Source organism: Gopherus flavomarginatus, chromosome 3 (genome assembly GCF_025201925.1).
Source record: "Gopherus flavomarginatus isolate rGopFla2 chromosome 3, rGopFla2.mat.asm, whole genome shotgun sequence".
In the NCBI taxonomy this organism is placed as follows: Eukaryota; Metazoa; Chordata; order Testudines; family Testudinidae; genus Gopherus; species Gopherus flavomarginatus.
This window is the reverse complement of record NC_066619.1, coordinates 23,962,239-23,983,111: the sequence shown is the minus strand read 5'-3', so window position 1 is coordinate 23,983,111 and position 20,873 is coordinate 23,962,239. Positions and strand designations below refer to the sequence as shown.

General features: G+C 45.0%; 1 long non-coding RNA gene across 1 annotated transcript; it reads left to right on the top strand.

The window, feature by feature from the left end:
- Nucleotides 1-7,528: 7,528 nt before the first annotated feature.
- LOC127047015 (uncharacterized) lies at nt 7,529-18,666 on the top strand. Its single transcript, XR_007773267.1, has 2 exons — nt 7,529-10,350; nt 14,388-18,666. It is a non-coding gene; the product is annotated as an uncharacterized LOC127047015 (long non-coding RNA).
- The last annotated feature ends 2,207 nt before the right edge of the window (nt 18,667-20,873 follow it).

Genomic DNA, 20,873 nt, shown 5'->3' with positions numbered 1-20,873 from the left:
TAATCACGGCCCTAGTAAGTGCAAGATTTGCTCATCTTTCAAGGCCAGATCTCAGAAGACCAGAAAGGTCAAATTTAAACTTTTAATGGTGGAGCAAGTATTAAGATCAGCTTCTGACCCATGTACCAAGGACCTCCCTGTACACAGAGCTTCCAGTACCACTAGTGCTTCATCTATCTCAAGACAACACTCACTGAGCATCTCTGGAGATTCAAGTATGCAAGTGTCATCCTCAACCTCTGGGAATGTCTCACCAAAAGCCTTGGGAGAGGGAGCTTCTGTGACAGTACCTTCAGGTTAGAGAGCTGTATTATCGAAGCCTTTGACCACCAATAAAAAGAGCACCTGTGTTCCACTATAAAATGTTGATCTCCATCTGCAAGAAGGTCCTGGAGACCTCAGGTCTCAAAGGGTCCCTGAGGCTTTGAATGGCTTTGCTACCATGAAGGTTTCTAAAGCATATTCTAAGAGCAATACCTTGCAACAGGATTCAGTACTGAGGACCTCTTCAACTATAGATAACCGAACCTAGGCTAATAGCTGTGTTCTCAGACTCAGTTATCCTTCGGTACCTGTACCACCATCATGTATTGCAGCAGTACCAGTGGCATTTGACCCTGATCTTTCTCATATCAGGGTTGTCTGTACCATCAATACCGAAACTGGCCTCCAAAGGAAATCATCAAATTTCCACCAATATACCATCGGTATTGCAGGAGTTTAATACTCTAAAGACCTCCTGGTCTCCACTGAGCCAAAATCTGTTACTTACTGGTACCAATCATCATGTGGTACTGCAGTCTGCTAGGTCATCAGCTCCACATTTGTCATTGAGGCAGTCTTACTGACTTCAACCATACTGGGCAAATAGTTAACACCTCCCCTGGAATACGTTGAGGAGAGCCCCTCTGACTCACAAATTTTAGTATAGGGTTCTTCTGTATATTCCAGAAGGCATAATTAACCTACATGTACTGATACTGTGAAGGATACCAGACCTCAGCTTCCACCCCCTTGGTATGATCAGCAGAGGCTGCTCCTACTATGCACTAGTGGCCTTGTTGGGATCCTTGGCCCATTTACTGATAACAATTTAGGTCGGCATCGACAGAGGCATTCTTCTAACCAGCGAAGGAGACTTTTGAGGTGCAGGAGGCAAGGGCTGACAGAGAGGTGATATTAATATTTCATCACCAGATGAAGCTGTCATGCGTTAACCTCCTTCCATGGCAGATCAGCTTAGGATGTTTCAAGAGCTGATGAAATGTATTGCCTATGTGCTTCAAATTCCATTACAGGAAGTCCAGGATTCCCACCATAAGCCCCTGGACATTTTACACACCTCGGCCTCTATACAGGTAGCCATCCCCGCCAATGAAGCTTTGCAGGAGCCTGCTATAAACCATCTGACAGACTCCAACTTACAAGCATGCAGATAAAAAGTACTGGGTCCCAGCAGGGATTCCAAGTTCTTATTTTCTTACCCTATACTGAACTCTTTGGTAATAGAAGCTGTCAATGAATGTGGTAGACAACACAATTTTAAGTCTATCCCTTACTCCAAAGACCACAAGAAACTTGACCTCTTTTGATCATAAGTTCTACTCAGCCCCACTACAGTTTTGAGTGAAGAATCTCCAGGTACTTATGTCAAAATATTATTTAAACTACAAGAAATTTAATTCTTGTAATGAACACCTTCAGAGAAGCATGGGAGCAATTCAAGGCTATCTTACAGGAAGGTCAGCTTTTGGCAAAAACAATGTTACAGATCTCTTTAAATGTTAATGGTACTGCAGCACAATGCACATCCACCATAATTGTGATGCCACAAGCATCTTGGCTGCAGCTTTCTGATTTCCCTAGAGAGTTACAAAGTACTGTTGAAGACCTTCCTTTTGACGACGATGAACTGTTTGTTCAGTCTACCAGTGTCTCACTTCACATTCTCTAAAGACTTGAGGACCATGCTCAAATACCTCAGGATCTATATACCTCTGAACATAAGATGATTTAGCAGGTCTCAGACTGCACAGAGGTTTTGTCCAGCCCATTTTCTAATTTCTGTAGGCCGCCCAAGCCACCGACCAACAAAGAGCTGCCAGCTTCTGTCACAGCTACTTTTTCCTCAGTCATCAGTGTCTTCCAAGCACCAGTGTTGATGGCTTGGTCAGAGTCTCAACTATCCAGTCGACCAGGACTTACTGCTAGACTGTCCTACCTGCCATTCCTCTTTTGGATACCATCTGTCTGAATTTCAAGCCGCATGGGAGAGCATAACATTGGCCAAATACATGTTGGAAGCCATAACATCTGGTGGTTCTTCGAGTTCTTGCTCATGTCTGTTCCACATTAGATGTGTGCACATTGCTGCTGGAGATTTTTCCCACAGTGGTATGTCGGGTCGGCTCTAGCACCCTCTGGTTCTGCATGCTTATGCGCCAGTATAAGGAGCACAGCCAGCTCCGCACCCTCTCAATTCCTTCTTACCACCCATGACAGTTGCTGGAACATCTCCCCTTGTTTTGGCAAGGTATTTTTCAGTGGTTTTCTTCTCTGTATCTTAGTTTTAGTCTAAGTATAGCTGTGGTATAAATATTGTAAATAGTATTAGTCCCCTACTTCATTACAGAGGGGGCCAGGCATTCCCTAGGCTTCAAACCTTGTGCCTTTGGAGCGACCCACACCCCAGTTGTCTGAAGTATCTGGGGCAGAGTCACATCAGAGGGTGCTGTCAGATTTGTTGGGACTTTAAGCCTTATAGGAAGAAAGAGAGAGAGGCTAGACAGAGGGCTATCCTAACGGAAGCCGCTCTTAGACCAACATCGGATCCAAGCCACTTGGATTCAGCACCAGATACTTCCGCATCAGTGCAAAGCTCCCAGGGCCCTGTGCGTTTCCCTGCACTGTTCTCTATCTTTGGTGCCTGAAGAACTATAAAAAGCAACGCTTTGCACTCTACAATGCCAAAGAAAGGCAATCAAGGGGAAGGCAGGGGAGTGTGACCTGCATTGGGCCACTCCCAAGCCCCCTCTTTCCCTCCCCCTCCGGTCCCTTGGCAGCACCATTGACTTCACCCAGAGAGTAGTTGAGTCCTTTGTGGGACCCTCTACTGATGCCAGGATGTCATTGCTGCGCCAGCGGAAATCATGATGCCTTCTATCCTGGAGGCCTTTGCAGTGTCCAGAGACTTACCGCTCCCAGTACCACCGACTCTGATTGGACAACTGCTGGCTCCGGTGTGCCTGAGCAGGAGAGAGCATGGTGCTCTGAACTCCTTCCCGGCACTGGGTCCTCGGTATCTTCCGGGGCAAGCCAACCCTACTTTCTTCTGCAAGGTCATCTGTGGCACCAGTCCCCATACTCTTGGCATCAAACGGCAGAAGTGAAGAGTACCGCTCCCATGTGGTCATCATGGGAGGACTCTTTGTCAGAGCCTGAGGTGGAGGCCTACACTCATCCCAAGGGCCACCATCAGTATCCATCCTACATACCACCAGACCCCTGTGCAGGTCCCCTCTGCCAGTACCTGGCCCAGTGGTCAGTGGCCTATGCAGTGGCTGATCTGGAACCCATGAGGGGTTCCCCAGGTACTGGGTCTGTCATCTCACCAATCATACTTGGTTACTTCCAAGAGATGGGCCCCCACACCACTTTGCTAGGCACCGGAACCTGATTCTGATACCAAACCCAGTACTGATACACAGGCCTTGGGCCCAACAGTGAGAATTGAGACTGAAGAAGAGGAGGAGGCTCATCCTCCAGTACAGGCCTCTTCCTTTTCCCATATGGTGCTGTCTCGGGACCAAGTGACTTGGTGCTGGAAGATGACTTTAGAGCCCATCAGGAGCTTCTAAACAGGATTGTGATTAACCTGGGTCTAGAGGTTGAGGAGCTCCAGGAATCATCCCACAGCCTCACGGTCATTCTGGCTGCAGCAGCTCCATCTATGGTGGGCTCTGCCCATTAACGAAGCTATAATGGGGTCCAGTCAGTGCCCTGTGGCAGACTCCATCTTCTCTCCTTCCCACTTGGAAAAGGGCTGAAAAGTAATACTGTGTACCAGCCAAAGGGTACAAGTACATGTACTTGCACCCTCCTGGGTCCCTACTTCTAGTGGCAGCCCATGAGAGGGATAGATAGGACCAAACAAAACAATGCAAAGAAACTGAATCTGTTTGGGAGAAAAAATTATTCAACGGGTGGACTACAGCTGCATATCTCAAACCAGCAATCCTTTCTGGGGAGATATATTTAAAACTTGTGGGACTCCCTGTTGACATTTCAAGACTCGGTTTTCCTGCTGGGGTCGCATAGGTACTCCGGAGGACCCAAGCAGGCCTTTTGAAGGTGCACCCAAGGGCGCTATACCAGTTCCTGTTCCGGATCCTGAGATTCACATCCCCATTGGTTTTGGACCAACTTTCCCACTTCAGCTCATCATGGTTTCTCATTACGTTGGACTGCTGGGTACCAAATACAGTGCAGGTTTTGGCCTTCAGTTTTCATCCCTCCCCTTCCCATTCACCCCTTATCCACATCCATCTTCAGACACTGTTCTCATGAGCAACTCCTAAGTCAGGAGGTACAAACTCTCCTATGGGTGGGGTCTGTGGAAGAGGTGCCTCAAAGCTTGAGAGCGAAGGGGTTTTAGTCCCTCTGTTTCCTAATCTCAAAGGCCAAGGGGAGGAGGGGTCTTTGCCCCATCATGGACTTGCACCGCCTCAACAGTTATCTCAAGAAATAAGTTTCACAGTTTTCCTGGCCTCCATCGTTCCCTCCCTGGATCCACAGGATTGGTACGCCACTTTTGACTTGAAGGACGCTTATTTTCACATTTCAGTCTTTCAAGGCCACAGAAGATTCCTCAAGTTTATAGTAAACCAGACCCATTACTAAGTCACTGTCCTCCCATTTTGGCCTATCTGCAGCCCCTGGCTCTTTACAAAATGCATGGCAGTGGTAGTGGTCTTCCTCCAGAAGGCGAGGAGTCCAAGTCTACCCATACCTCGACAACTGGCTGATTAAGGGCCACTCAGACACTCAAGTAAAGAAACAGCGTCACCCTGGTCCAAACTACCTTCAGAGCTCTGGGCCTGTTGATAAACAAAAGTAGACTCTCATTCCAGTACAGAGAATAGTTTTATCACTGAGGTACTAGACTTGACCCACATCAGAATCTGCTTTCCAGAGGTTCGATTCCAGACAATGTTGGACCTGATATCCAGGGTCATGGTCCACCCAGTCACAACAGCCTGGGTTTGCCTTAATCCCCTGAGATACATGGCCTCATGTGTTTGTGGTACCTCATGCAAGACTGCACCTCAGGCCCCTACAGATGTGGTTAGCTTCAGTGCGCTCACTGAATAGACACCACTTGAATTCAGCGCTTATGGTTCCAGCCTCAATCCTTGCAACTCTTCGTGGTTGGAAGGACCTTCCTATCAGCAATGGCAGGCATTCCCTTTGTTCCTCCCAAGCAGTCAATGTTCCTGGTGTCGGACGCTTCAGACTTAGGCTGGGAAATCCACCTTGATTACTTCAGAACACAGGACCTGCAGTCCCCAGAAGAGCTCTCCCTCCACATAAACATCGGGGAGCTCAAAAGTGGTCCACTTAGTTTGTCAAGTGTTTCTCCCCCAGTTTACACACAAAGTAGTGTGAGTACTGATGGACAACACCACGGCCATGTGTTGCATCAAAAATCAGGGAGGAGCACACTTCTCCATCCTGCGTCAGGAGGCCATCAATCTGAGATTTCTGCATGAAGAACTCTATCCACCTCAAGGCTTTCCATCTTCCAGGAACTCAGAACACTCTGGCAGATAACCTCAACAGAACTTTCTCCTCTGACGATAAATGGTCCCTTCACCCAGATGTCACCAATTTCATTTTCCAAAGATTGCTGGGGGAGGGTTCTCTCTCTTTTTGCCACCAGTCATAACAGGAAATGGCATCAGTTTTGCTCGCTGCACAGGTACAGCCCAGGCTCCCTTTCGCTTGCCTGCTTTTATGGACAAAGCTCCTATTCTGTGCATTTCCTTCAGTACCTCTGGTTTACAAGGCCCTTCTGAAAATCTAGCGGGACAATGTGAGAGGTATATCCTCAGCGTGGCTACACCAGCACTGGTTTGGCACCCTGCTAGACCTATCAGTAGCACTCCCACCACCATTCCCACTCTGCCTGGTCCTGACCTCACAGGACCACAGTCATTTTCTCCACCTGAACCTCGTCTTTTACCTAACTGCATGGAAACTCCATGGCTGAACCGGAAGAGCAAACCTATTTTGGGAACAAGTCCACCAGATTTTGCTGGGAAGTAGGAAGCCATTTACAAGGGCTACTTATCTTGCAAAATGGAAGCATTTCTCGATATGGTCTCTCCAAGTCAGTCTTCCCTTCAATCTGTTTTGGATTACCTGCTCCACCTAAAACAGCAAGGCTTGTTCATTGCTTCTATCAAGGTGCACCTAACAGCAATTTTGACCTTCCACCCACCTGTGGGCAGGAGGTCAGTTTTCTCTCATGACCTGACAGTCCACTTTCTTAAAGGGTTAGGGAGGCTTTACCCTCAGGTTCCACAAACCAATTCCCCTGTGGGATTTAAACCTTGTCCTATTGAAACTCACAGGCCCTCCCTTTGAGCTGCTAGCATTGTGCCCTGTGCTGTTTCTCTCCTGACCCTTATATGTCAGAACCACCATACAATGTGTTCGGCAAGGCTCAGCCACACCCCCATCTGGCCTTCCTGTCAAAGGTGGTCTTGCTGTTCCATACCAGCCAAGCCATCTTCCTGATAGTTTTCTTTCCGAAGCCAAACATGAATTTGGAAGAGCAGCGGCTTCACTGTTTGGATGTTAAGTGCGCCCTCACCTTCTGCATCAGAAATCTTAACCGTTGCGTAGATCCATGCACCTCTTTATGGCAATAGCAGTGAGGATGAAAGGCCTCCTGGTTTCAGCCTAGAGAATCTCATCCTGGATAACCACCTGCATTTGGGCATCCTACGAAGAGGTGAACATTCCACCTCTGGCCATCTTGACTACTCATTCCACAAGAGCCCAGGCTTCTTCGGCAATGTTTCTTGCCCAGGTCCCGCTCCAATCTGCAGGGCTGCAACCTGGTCATAAGTACATACTTCTCTCGCTATGCCATCACCCAACAGACTTGAGATGATGTGGTCTGCAACGCAGCTCTCCCAAACCTGACATGTCCATGAAGTCCAAACTCATCTCCTTGGGTACGGCTTGTGAGTCACCTATCGTGGAATGGCCATGATCAAGCACTTGAAGGAAAAAACGGTTACTAATATTTCTGTAACATGTTCTTTGAGAAGCATTGCTCATGTTCATTTCACAAGCCACCTTCTATCCCTCTGTTGGGAGTTAGACGGCAAGAAGGAACTGAGCGTGTGGAGCCAGTAGTGCCCCTTGTATGGGCGCATAAGCACATGGCACCAGAGACACTAGAGCTGGCACAACTGATACTAATGAGGGGGAAATCTCAGGCAATAGTGCACACGCTTATGAGGGGGAAATCTCAGGCAGTAGTGCACACGGCATAGGCACACTTAATGTGGAATGGACATGAGCAACACATCTCGAAGAGCAACAGTTAAAAAAAATTAGTAACTGTTTTTTTCACCTTCAGGGGCCTATGTCATGATCAATTCCTGATATGAGATTTTACTCTATTCTACATTTAGGTGCAGCACAGGATAAAGGGATTTTACTCCCAAGTACTTTCTGGTTCCCAGAAAGGGTGGAGGCCAACACTAGTCCTCAGACATCTGAACAAATATGCGAAACAACAGAAGTTCAAGATGGTGACCCTTGCAGCCATAATTCCCTCTCTAGACTCCAGAGATTGCTTTGCAACTCTTGTCCTTCGTCTCATATTTTCATGTGGCAGTTCACCCTTCTCATAAAACGTTTCTTTGATTCGTGTTCAATCATGAACCACTACCAGTAGCAGCAGGTACTCACCTTCAGCCTATCCTTGGCCCCAAGGGTATTTTCAAAGATTATGGCAGTCATACCTGAGCAAGTCTCAAGACTTAGTATTCAGTCTGTGATCTGTTTCATCACTGATATCCAAGGTGCCAGTTGTGGTTTACAGTGATGTGATGTGGACATGTATGCATTAGGAATTTAACTGAAACAGTGAAATAATTGGACTGCATATCTCTGAATAGAATTAGTGTAATTCAGAACAAAAAATGTAAATTTCACTTAAGCACATGAGACTATATTCTATTGAACACATTTATATCCCCCCCGCACCCTACCCCCAAAAAACCCTAAACATTAAACTCTGGAAATCACACACTATGGTTACATAAACAATTCAACTTTAACACAGTTTGTGCACTTACTCCATTAAACATTTCTAAATTTTGCGCTGAATTCAAGCACCCTTAACTCTGCCTCTGTAACAAAATACTCTAATTACGATGTCTGCACCCTTTGCCTACACTTGCAGCAATGCGTAGGGTATGTGTAGCTACACCCTCCCATAAAAGACAGACTGTTACTATGCTCGGTGCAGTGTGTAGCTGTACACAGCAGTGAAAGGCTCTGGCAATGGGGAGGTAGCAGAGAAAGTCTCTGGGGAGCTGCTGGAGCCTCTTCCTGCTAGTCTTTCATTGCAGCAGGGAAAGGTTCTAGCAGCAAGGAGGCAGCAGGCCACTATACTGCTAAATACTAAAATAGTAGTATAGATGATATGGGAGGCACTGCTTGAGTGTATAGAGAGACATGTAAGGTGTATATACCCTATGATTCAGGTGTGTTAGGCACTCTACGCACCTAGGGAAGGTCTCACTCTACACTGCTATTTATACCTGAGTATGCAGAATATGTACTCCATGTGCTCCCATAAGAGTAGACCTATCGTAAATGAACCAACTCGTATCTTTTTTCTCAGAATTGTGTATTATACAAATTTTAATACTTGAATTAATCATCCAAAACTTGTAAAAAGTTTGACCTTCCACACAAGCCATGTACAAGCTCCACAAACAAAAATCTTTAACAATTCAAGACCACTTGTGTAAGCATCTCTAAATTGTAATCTCTTACTAAGCAAAATAATTGCATGTATCCCTACTGTATCCCAATCACTAGAAACAAAGGTGTACTTGACAAACAGATCAAACAACTCTTATATCAGATTGTGTAAATAGTCATTATGTAAGAAAACAAGAACTGTTAATGTTATAACAAACCATCAAGCTTGATCCTATAGAAAAAATACATTGAGTGCGTTCAAAAAGCTCACTCCAGTTTCAGAAGTGTGTTACAGGGTTCAGAGACTGTTTCCTATACTTAAAATGGAGAATACCATTGTATCCAGTAATAACTACAGCGGGAATCAGCTTTTTAAATGTTCCTGCTCTAGTTGCCATATTTGTTCAGGAGTATTAAAATTTGGTGAGTGGCCACTGAGAATTTTGCTACATAAGTGTGTGTGTGTGTGTGTGTGTGTGTTTTTGTTTGTGAATTGGGGCCAGATCCTCAGTTGATGTAAAGCAATTTCAAAGCAGCTAGAGTGATTTCCATCAGCTGGTGACCTGGCTGTGTTTATGATTGGTGTTAATTTTGGCCTGTGATTTCCATAGATTAATGTTAAGAATTTCCCCCAAATGTGTGATATGCTTCCCTTGAATTTGTCTTAGCAATCTGAACTATAGGTATGACTATTTTAACCATCTCTGTTCACAGCCCAGTTTTCCAGACTCATATCCAGCCTTGATTCCTTTGGCTATATATAGTAAATATTGCCTGTTTTTTTCCTTTGATGTAGTCTTGTCTTGTCAGCCTTCTAGGCACCTGCTTTTGACCTCAGCTAGTGCTGGCTCTAACTAGCCCTTTTCTGGCTATGTCTACACTGCATAGTAAACCTGGGTCTGTGGCACCCATGCCTGTAGCCTGTTTTTTCAAGCCTACACTTGCACATCCACACTGCATTTCAAAGCCAGGCCTTGCAACTATGCTGACATGTCCATGCTGCACTACACAGACCTGAGTCAGACCTCCTGCGTGGGGGTGTTTCCCTGGGTTCCTAATGCTGTTGCCCTCTGTAGTCACTCTAGGGCTTGGTTCATAGGATACTGGGGGGGACTTAACTAGCTCCAGGACTTAATGAGAATTGGTTAGAGCCCAGCCATATTTTGGGGTCCAAACACTCCCAGCAGCTGAAGTTGTCAACATGGATCCCAGTCTGCAAGCAGAACTTCTCCAGCTCATACTTTTGACTTCTGTTTTAGGAATCAAGTAGAGCATCTGTGTCATGCTGGTGGACATTTCAGCATCAGGCTAGAACTTGCAAAAGGCACCTTTTGGAGGAGGGTACTGACATGGCAGCCGCAGCCACACCCACACCTGATGCTGCTCATGCCTTGTCATGAGTGCCCATCCCTAGATATAGATCAGTTCTTCTGGAGCAAACCATAAGCACAAAGTGGTGGGATCACATCTTCATGTGGACATGCAGGGGTGTCAGAATTTTCACATGAAGCAGCAGATGTTTCTAGAAGTTAGCGATCAGCTTGCCCTGGCCCTCTAGTACAAGGACACAAGCCGATCATGAAGCAGGTCCCAATAGCCATCGGAAGCTGGCTATACCTGGCTCCTACATCCGTGTAGCTCACCACTTTGGCATTGGCAAGTCAACTGGTGGGGGGAGGAGGGTTTCGGTGAAGCTTTGTGAAGTGTTCTGCCCATGAATCAGAAAAAATGGCCACATCATCGAGGTAGGCAACTGCAGATTCTCCCAATCCTGCTAGGAGACCATCTACAAGTCTTTGGAAGGTGGCGGGTGCATTTCGCAGCCCAAAAGGAAGCACATTAAATTAGTACACCCCTGCATGGGTGATGAAGGCTGACCTTTCTTTGGCGGGTTCGTCCATTCTAGGATTCAATCCAGATCAGTGGGGGGTTGTCACTCCCTGATGGGTGCCTCAACATCCTCTGCTGCTGTAGCTCTCGACTGGACGCTTCCAGACGCATATAGGCATGCGCTGAATGTCTGTGTTTAATCCCTGGTTCAATGCTCAGACCCCAGCAGCCTGCCTGCAACACACTAGTCATAAACAGATAGTTAAGGGTTAATGCCTCTTTTACCTGTAACGGGTTAAGAAATTCACCTAGCCTAGCTGACACCTGACCAGAGGAACCAATGGGGGAACAAGATGTTTCAAAAGGAAGGAAGGTTTTTTTTCCTTTGTTAGTTTTCAATTTCAGCCGGAGTGAAAAAGATCAAGGAACCAGCCTCTTATCAGCGTAATAAGTTTTAGAAAGGAATAAATAGGTTTATGTATATTTCTTTGTAACCTGTCTTGTGCAATTAGAGGTAGAATAAAATTGGGTATTTGGGTATTTTCATTGGTGTACTAAGTTTTTGCCCAGGGGAACATCCTCTGTGTTTTGAATCTGTTGTCTGTGAGAGTAGCTGGTATGCTAATCTCTCCCAGAGCATTTTCTTTTACCTTTCTTTTCTTTAATTAAAAGCCTTTTTTCTTAATACCTGAGTGATTTTTTTCCTTGTTTTAAGATCCAAGGGGTTTGGATCTGTGTTCACCAGGAAATTGGTGAAGTTTCTCAAGGCTACCCAAGGAAGGGAGTGCTTGTGAATGGTGGCAGCCAGACCAGATCTAAGCTGGTAATTGAGCTTAGAGCTTCTTATGCAGGTCCCCCACATCTGTACCCTAAAGTTCAGAGTGAGGAAGGAACCTTGACATGGTGAGCAGCGGTGAGGGATTTCTTAGGAACCAAAACTAGATTTTTTTTTCCTTCTTTGAGATGCTGGGGAAGCAGTGAAGGAGAGAGACCCTGAAGGCAAACAGATAAGAGATTCTAACAGAGGGCTTTTTGTTAGAAGGGAAGCTCTAGCTGTGATTACTGGAGGGTTATTAACATATTGCCAAGGCAAGTCACAAAAACTGGTTTTACTTGTTTTTTTCCCCTAAAAAGTCACATTACAGTAACCAAAGATCCCAAACTGTTTCCCCCTCCCGTCTCAGATAGCTAAGGTAGACCGTGGGGAACTGTCAGGCAAAGAAAAAAAAAAACAGCAGCAGCTAGAATTAGCCGAACTCCAGGCTGAGGAGAGCCAAAAGGAACATGACACAGAGATGGCCAGGGCTGAGGCTGCGCACAAAAGAGCTATGGAGAGGGAAAAAGAAGAAAAAAACCAAAGAGGCTGACCACCATAGGGCTTTGGAGATCCAGAGGGAGGCCCAGAAGCATGCACAGGAGTTAACAAGGGCTAAGCAAGATGTACCAGCCAACCCTAACAACCCTTCTCCAGGTACTACTTCCCATCCCAGAAAATTCCCCACCTGCAAGGCAGGTGATGATACTGAGGCCTGCTTAGAAAAATTTCAAAAGGGCCTGCCTTGGGTACATCATCTCTACAGACCAGTACATGATAGAGCTGAGACCACAGCTCAGTGGACCCTTAGCAGAGATGGTGGCTGAAATTCCTAAGGAACGCATGAACGATTATAAACTTTTTTAAACCAAGGCCAGAAACAGAAGGGGGCTAACACCTGGAAGAAGTCTTCGAGCGCATCAGGCAGGCCGGACTAAATGTTAAGGCTAAAAAGTGTCAAATAGGCCAAAACAGAGTGACTTACCTTGGACACCAGGTGGGTCAAGGAACAATAAATCCCCTATAGGCTAAGGTGGATGCTATCCAAAATTGGCCTGTCCCAACGTCAAAGAAACAGGTCCAATCCTTCTTAGGCTTGGCCGGATATTACAGGCGATTTGTACCACACTACAGCCAAATTGCTGCCCCACTAACAGACCTGACCAGAAGATGTGGAGAAATTGGAGAGGGTCCAGAGAAGAGCAACAAGAATGATTAAAGGTCTTGAGAACATGACTTATGAAGGAAGGCTGAAAGAATTGGGTTTATTTAGTTTGGAAAAGAGAAGACTGAGAGGGGACATAATAGCAGTTTTCAGGTATCTAAAAGGGTGTCATCAGGAGGAGGGAGAAAACTTGTTCACCTTAGCCTCTAATGATAGAACAAAAAGCAATGGGCTTAAACTGCAGCAAGGGAGATTTAGGTTGGACATTAGGAAAAAGTTCATAACTGTCAGGGTAGTTAAACACTGGAATAAATTGCCTAGGGAGATTGTGGAATCTCCGTTTTTGGAGATATTTAAGAGTAGATTAGATAAATGTCTATCAGGGATGGTCTAGACAGTATTTGGTCCTGCCATGAGGGCAGGGGACTGGACTCGATGACCTCTCGAGGTCCCTTCCAGTCCTAGAGTCTATGAATCTTTGAACCTCTCTGGTCAGGATTTTCTGCAATGTCCAAAGTGCTCATGTCCTTTGTCAGCTTAGGTGAAAGATCAGTTGGGGGGGGTGGGTTCTTTGCCACTCTTTTCATAGTCCATACGTACTAATGGGATTCACTGGCAAGGTATCTGATGCCAGAGATTGGCACTTTCCCTTCATGGACAAGCTGGGACATTATTCCCAATGAATGATATTGTTATAAATGTAGTTACTATCTCCACTGTAATTCTAGAAGCCCCTGCTTACCCCGTTGTGCCGCGACTTAAGAAACTGAATGCTGATTTCAGAGGCCCTGACAAAAGATGGTTCAACTGTACGCTCAGTAGCTGTAGGGTGATGATGGAATGTGCATTTGGCAGATTGAAATCCTATTGGTGCTGTCTTCAGAATCATTTGAATGTCGGTGTCGTCTGCATTATTGTGGCTTGCAGTGTTTTGGAGAACCCTTTTGCTATGAATGACTCAAGACATTGCTGAGCTGTTACACACAGCTAGAAAATACACCTGTCATTACTGGGTCAGGAGCCACATACACAACAGAAATCAGGGATGCTCTGTGCACCCACATGGGTGTTTTGCACAGTCCCAAGCATGAGGGAATGCAATGGTATTTGTAATTGTGCTGTTTCTGGGTGTGAGGCAGCTCTGGGACATTTATGTATTATGAACTTTGTAAATACATTTAATGTACCTCTAGACACAGGGTACTGATCACTATGCTTACATGCATAGAGATTTTTTTATGCAGTTCATAGAAATTGGCCATGTACTTTGACCCACAGCTTATGGATTACTGTGATGACATTCACTGAATTAATGTATGAAGTTTATTGTGATGAAGTTCAACTTCATTACATAAAATAAAACTAAAGAAGCCCTAGGTGCAAATTCAACACTTAAATGTATTTAAATACGAAATGGCAATGTAAAAACCACAGTAGTGGACCAGCTACCATCCAAACATATGACACAATAATCAAAGAGCACAAAACCGGTGAACAGTGCATGTTAGCAAATGAAATGGACAGTTGTTGCTAGGTGTCCCCCATTCCTATTATCTCTGGTCTTTCTAGGGTGATATGCACATGTGAGTTGCAACTGGACTGGAGTCAAGGGTTGCACAAGGCACATTTGACCATTCCATGTGCTAGTGTTTATTGCCTATGACATGGTCCAGGCACCCCCTGAATTGTCCAAACTGCACAGTCTGTAGGATGTGGTCATGTGGAGGGAACTCAGCTGTGAGGCCGGAGCAGGAATTGAAGACAGCAGTGGAGCTGGCACTGGAGCCTGCAGGCTGGTGGCCGTGAGTGCAAGCAACCACTCAAACAGCTACTTCTGCTGCACTCTGTCTTCCTCCCTGTACCCGTAGTCATGCTCCAAAAACTGTGCTGCCCGTTTATCCTCACGCTGTGCAGCCTCTCTCACTCTCATTACCTTTCTTGAATCTTTATCTTTCTGGTGCACAATCTGCTGATTGACTTTATCAAGAATCTCATCTCAGACTCTCTTTTCCTTGACTGTTGTTGGAGGTCCTCCAGGCAGAACTGGAAGGGCTTTGAAAGGAAAATGAAAGAGCAGATTGTCTGACCATGATACAAAATTACATTTTCTACTCTTTCAAAGGGGCTGCTTCCATTCAAGGTCCAAAGATGACACTTTCTATCAGTGGGCTTTATTTTATTCACACAAAAAACACTGGCCAGCACAGACGTCCTTTGGAGTGGCACTGAAAGCTCTTGTTGCCCTGTGACAGATTTCTGTTACCAATCTCCCTGAGGTGTCAGATGATCAGGCTGAGGCCACATGATCTTTTGGGGAAGAGATGACGAAACACACCAAGGGTCTAAGTTTTAAAGCCTTATTAATAAAATAACAGTGGAGAGTGATGGGCGCTCCCCACATCAGTCAGAGGAAGGAAGAAAGCATTAGTGCCTCAAGCCCTAACCCGCTTTCATACTTCCATATGTTCTGCCTGAGGCTGGCCAAGCCTGGGGTAATGTAAGAAGAAGAGGGGGAAGGGTGGACAGGAGTTCTGTCCTGGGCCCAGATCATCTGAGGTCTGCAGTAATCTCCAACTTGCTTTGACTCTTGGGAGGGTTTTTGTTCAGGGCCCTTTGTTCCTGGTGCTCTTTGTACCAGTCCAAACTGGCTTTCTATGGCCTTCTCAGCTTTCCCCAAAACACACCAGCTCCAGGGATGCATAGCTCTGCTTCCCTCTCCCACCCCCATCATCTTGCCTGTGTTTTTCATCTCTGCAACCCTGTTTCTGTGTACTTTTTCTTTTTTCATGGCTGTTGGTGGCTGAGTGAGAGAGAAACACTGCTGCCGATTTCCATGACCTTGGACTAGGGCCAGCATAGCGTCTTATTATCAGACTGAGCTAGCTAGCTGCAAGGTTGAGTTAACCTGTTCTCTGCTCTCTTCCTTCTTCCCCCTCTGGCTTCTCGCGGCCTGCAAAGGAATCTCCCATTCGACACTCACTCACACCTTTGACCCTTCCCAAAATGCCCTGTGATGCTTGCAACAGCGTTAGCAATATATAATGCTGATCTGCCTTCCCAGGGGACCCCCCTGAGGGAGGGAGTCCTTGGGCCTGTGACAGTCCTCCCCCTTGACCCCGAATCAATATTTTGTTATGAGGAGGTCACCATTTCGGTTTTCACCCTGTCATAAACAGATGGTTAAGGGTTAATGTCTCTTTTATCTGTAAAGGGTTAAGAAGCTCAGTGAACCTGGCTGACACCTGACCAGAGGACCAATCGGGGGACAAGATATTTTCAAACCTTGGTAGAGGAAAGTCTTTGTTTGTGCTGTTTGTTTTGTTCGTTGTTCGCTCTTGGGGCTAAGAGGAACCAGACGTATACCCAGGTTTTCTCCAATCTTTCTGAATCAGTCTCTCATGTTTCAAAATAGTAAGTATAGCCAGGAAAGGCGGATTAGTCTTATGTTTGTTTTCTTAACTTGTAAATGTGTATTTTGCAGGAAGGATTTTTACCTCTGTTTGCTGTAACTTTGAATCTCAGGCTGATGGGAGGGTGGGAAAGTCCCTCTAGTCTATATGAATCTGAATACCCTGTAAGCATTTACCATCCTGATTTTACAGAGATAATTTTTACCTTTTCTTTCTTTAATTAAAAGCTTTCTTTTTTAAGAACCTGATTGATTTTTTCCTTGTTTTAAGACCCAAGGGGATTGGGTCTGAACTCACCAGGGATTGGTGGGGGAAAAGGACAGGGGGAAAGGTTAATTCCTCTTTGTTTTAAGATCCGAGGAGTTTGGATCAGTGTAGCCTCTCAGGGTAACCCAGGGAGGGGAAAGGAGGGGGGATGGTTTATTTCTCCTTGTTTTAAGACCCAAGGGGTTTGGGTCTTGGGTTCCCCAGGGAAGGTTTTTGGGGGGACAGAAAGTGTGCCAAACACTATATTTTGGCTGGTGGCAGCGTTATCAGATCTAAGCTAGGAATTAAGCATAGAAGGGTCCATGCAGGTCCCCACTTTTTGGACGCTAAAGTTCAAAGTGGGGGAAAAACCTTGACACACCCTCCCTCTGACACGGTGGCTAGGGTTACTACTATTGGCCTTTTACATACACAGAAATATAGCATGCCTATGATACAGAGTTGTTGGGTTACATAGTGTTGGAGCTGGGAGCACACCAAATCCAGTGTCGGTTGTCGGCCTCAGTTATAGTTTTAATCAGTCCCTGCAAGGTATTTTGCATGTGAAGAGCCAATTTGGCAGTCTGTTTGAGGGCAGCGGTGGCCACTGTCAGGTGGGTGAGGTCTGCACTTATGACTAGTCCCATGGCCATTTTCAATCATTTCAACCGCTTGTTTTTCATGGCCCCCTGCACAAGGAGCCCACTATGATCTGCCTTTTCCGGGAGGGGGGAGAGGGGGACAAGGACACTGTATGCCTGAGGAGAGCGAGTTGGAGGGTGCCTCCCTCCCCTGGTAGAATTGAGACGTTGATTCTGGTTCCTGGAAATTGAGCTGGAAATGTTGGGATGGGAGGGCTGGGAAACACAGGAGTTGTAGCAGGTGATGGGCAGACTTTCCAGACCCGCATCTGGCAACCTGGACTTCAAGAGCATCCACAATGCAAAATGTCTGGGCTTGGACCTGCATGATAGCAGGGACTTGGGTTCAGCCTTGTACCATGCTGGAGCCATGATCCTGAGCTTTCTGGCCCAAATCAGACTGATTTGTGTGTGGACAGTAGTGGGGCTTGGGCTTAAACCTTAGTCTGACCCTGTGTTGACTATGCAGTATAGACATACCCTCTCTGGCTCCTTCTGTGCTTCCTGCCCCCAAGCCCGTTCTCCTGCCTCTACTACAGGTGCAGGGCAGCACCCCTTCACTGGACTGTGGTAGATCTGCAAGCTGCCAAAGATACTTACACATGAAAGTTCAGAGCTTTATTCTCCCTGCTTGCCAACTTCTCCAAATTAACCCTGGGCTTCAGTTCTTTCTGTGATGCACCAAGGTCTGTCTCCAGAGTCTTGCTACTTCTGGACTGCAGCTAAACACTTAATACTTAAATAACTTTAATTGCTTAATAACTGACATTTTAATAGGGTGATTAAAATGTTAATCATTAAGTGGCTGGTGAAGAGCCAATTTATTCTGATAAACATCACTTTTGTCTCAAAACCAAAGTTCTAACAACCTATACCAGTTCTGAAGGACCAGTACTGTGCCCTGAGATCTCTCTGACAGTTTAGGAAGGCAGCAGTAAAAAAATACATTTGAATAAACATGGTAACTTCTTTTTATAAGTTTACTTGGCTGTCTCATATTCTTTTGTCTTTTCTGTGGCTGGAGTTGGACTGGGGTAACAAAGTGCAGTATCATACAAGGAGGAGGAAAATGCATAAAAATTGCTTATCACTAATGATAGATATTGGATGGAGCTGTTTATTTTCTTGTTCTTTATTCTGTTTGTGGGGGTATTGTATGTAAAGCACTTTTTTTTGTGGTAGAAATAATTTCACAGAGACAGGACTACATGCAAAATGTCAAACTCATCACCAAACAACATTTAGGCTGCTGGGTAGGCTAGTTGTATAACACAAGGAGGTTTATAATATTTGTTTTCTTCAGTAGCAGGCTAAAGGATTTCAGGGTAACCTAGACACTTGGGAAAACTAAGCATCAGTTACCAGCTCTAATTATTCTATGTCCAAAGATCAAATTCCATGGTGTGTATAGCGTGGTTTGTGTGATGATGCTTTGCTTTGCCTGAATAAAGCAATTCTTGTGATCTATTAACTGCTATATTGTTCAAGGAAATCATGTCATTCAGCTTCTGTTTCATGTTGATGAATAAACTATTTGCTAAGTGTCAAACACCTCATAATCTCATTGGCTGGTATAGAATTCATTAGGGGGATAATATCATCGGGGGCAGGTTCTGGGGTACCAAATGTGCCCACAGAAGGTCAAAAGACACAATAAAAGTTGTGTCATTGGGGGTAGCAGCAATGGAGCCCTCGTGCTTGGATACTCTGAGCAACATAGTTTTGCCGACATAAGTAGTAATGTAGACATGACCTAAATGTCAATCACTCACTTTACTATGTGCTAACAGCACCTGTTGGGGAAAAGGTGAACTAATTGAAAGTGGAATATTTTGATTGGCTAGAATCTTCTAAAACAAACATCATATGTACATATATCACTATTTGTATACCAGGGTATCGATGTACATGGTGATTTACAAAGCACATTAAACAAGGCCAAAGACAAATAGTTTACAATCTAAAATGACTACAACAATTAACTCAGAAGGGAGGAGGAGGATTCACAGTCATTAAACTCCCAACACAAAGAGAAAAGATGCACAATGATTAAACATCTCCTTTAAGAAAAAAGTATCACAGCTCTTAACCACACCCCCCAACATCTCTTCTGCCCATAACAAGGCAAGCAAGCCACATTAACTGACCGTATAAATGAACCTCACTTGGCCCTTTCGACAAAAATTCCCTTCATAACACCCACCACCACCATCATGCTCGTGTAGGCACACATCTCTCCAGCCAAACCTTGCAGATATTATGAAAAGGTCTATGCTAATGCTGTAGAAGCCCCTCCTTTCCTGCACTGCCTTCTGCTCTTACTTATGAGTCCATTGTGTTTTCGGCAAGGAGGAGAGGTCACCAGACTCCTCTCCCTCCATATGATCTCAGAGTCTGTAAGGGTCCTGGGAGGGACTGGGCGGGATGTATGAAAACATGTTGATTGGCTGGAATCTTTTGGAACAGCAGCAGTTAGAAATTGAATTGAATACCTACTGCTTGATTGTGAAATATCTTATATTTCAATCTAGAGAGCATTCCAGAAGTAGTGAAACATTAAAAGCAGTGACATAAGGCATTAAGCAGAGTCGGGGAAAGTCAAAACCATTTGTGTGAAAATGTTTCACTAGACATGAACATGGCTATGTGGAAGTTCTGTTCTTCTGCCATTGTGACACACTGAATTTTCGTGATATGTGTCCAACTGCTGTCAAAGATAGGTTGTCGAACAGCAAGAAAGGGAAAGCTGGTCTGTATCAAAATGTGTTTTCGTCTGTGCATTCTCCTTTTTAGTCTTTGGCAGGATCAGCACAAAGCACAGACTCTTTTGATTAAGGCAGTGATATGGGTGATGAAGAAATGGAGTTAGCTTCATTTTCATTAGCTTCTAATAAGAATTTTGCTAGTCCATCTGCATCAGCATTGAAAATGACTACTCCTGGAATAACTACTTCAGCCGTTCATTAAATTGGTATTAAAAAGATTTTTGGATAGAATATCCCATGACCAGAAAAACAAATTTGACAGCACGTTTGCCACAGGTATTTATGCCAACTATATATACCATCTTGTATATTGAAAATCCTTATATGCTAGAATTTTTTTTCTCTAGTTACATCCAGTTTACAAAGTACCAGGTAGGATATGGCTTGCAGGGTGTCTAAGTAGATGATGTGAAAATGAGTGTAGATGTTCTTACTGTGCAAACGCTTCACATGTCTCTAGTGTCTGATGGATGGAGCAATAGGCGTGCAAAGAGTGCCATCAACTTTATGGTAACAACTCCATAACCAGTATTTTACTCATTCCAGTGCAAAACTGAGCATCACCACACAACCCAATGTATTGGTAACTAGTCTAAAAATACAATAAATGAATCGGGTCTATGGAAGATTAGTTTGATTGTGACCAACAGTGCAGCCAGTACAAAAGCTGCTTGGGCTTTGTTGATAAATGAGCATCCATACTTTGTGTTATGGATGAGCTGCCCATACCATGTGGCTTTTCATTGGTGATGTTGGAAATCTGACAGCTTTCTCATCACGTCAAATGGAAAGCATTGTCCAGTTTTTCAAAAAAAGCACCAGCCACCATTTTTCAGAGTCATTTAGTGCAGCACTCAATTTCATTCATGCTGAGTAAGCCTTGTCATACTTGATGGACATCTATTAAATGTTTCAAAGATCTTCACATATGCAAGAAGGCTCTTCAGTCAGCTGCTGTTGAAGAAGGGGTGGGTGGGTTGCCGCTGCATAATC